A 900-nucleotide genomic window follows, 5' to 3' on the forward strand; every position below is an offset into this window, starting at 1 on the left:
ACCGCCCCGCTTGCTTTTTATTTGCCCCCCCGCCCCGATCCCTAATATTTTTTTCCCACCCCTCTCCCTTTCCACCCCGAGAGCGTCAACAGATTCCCGCAAACCAGCAAGTTTTAGGGGGAGAAGAAAGAAAAGAAAAAAAGGCAAAGAAGGGGAGAGATGTTTCGGGAGCCGCCGCGAAGCCCGGGCAGGAGTTTAGGGGGAGAGCGCGGAACTGTCCGTTTATTTTTCTCCTTTTAATAGGTGATTAATTGCCGTCGGATTAGGCGCTTTCTTTCCTTTCTGTCTTTTACGGCCGGTGTGTTGCGCGGGCAGCGGCGCGCTTCCCCGCAGCCAGCCCGGAGAGCAATCACTGTTTGCTGATTGTAAAACCCTTATCCAGAATGAGATTGGGGCAAACAATTTGTACGACTGTAATTACATTGTAAAAGTGTTTCAGGCTGGGTCGCGAGGAATTAATCTTATAAAAGGCCTGGTGGAGAAGCTGAAAAGGGAGGGGGGTTAGGGGATTTTTTTTTAATTATTATTATTTTTTTTTTTTAAGTTGGGTTTGTTGGGTTTGTTTGGTTTTTTTAGGAGGGTGAAGGAAAAGGGATGGGGAGAGTAGGAGGAGGTGGCATCTCTGGGAGCTGAGGCGCAGCCTCTCCCCCTCTGCGAGGGACCGGCGAGAATTGTTACCGAGCGCGGTTCCCCCGGCAGATCCGTAGCGGGATGATCCATCCCCACGTCGGTGGGTGGGCTCCCACCGGGACGGGGGGTTAGGGTACGAAAATGGGTCTTACCTGAGAGGTCTTTATTTCCCTCGCCGGGATAAAAGGCCGGTTCCTAGCGGATAAGGGGCGGGGGGTAGGGAGTGGAAAGGAGGGGGGGCAAGCTGAGACGGGAACGGATTTCCCTGAA

This window comes from Chaetura pelagica, unplaced genomic scaffold, assembly GCF_000747805.2.
Source record: "Chaetura pelagica isolate M959 unplaced genomic scaffold, ChaPel_1.0 scaffold472, whole genome shotgun sequence".
Lineage (NCBI taxonomy): Eukaryota > Metazoa > Chordata > Aves > Apodiformes > Apodidae > Chaetura > Chaetura pelagica.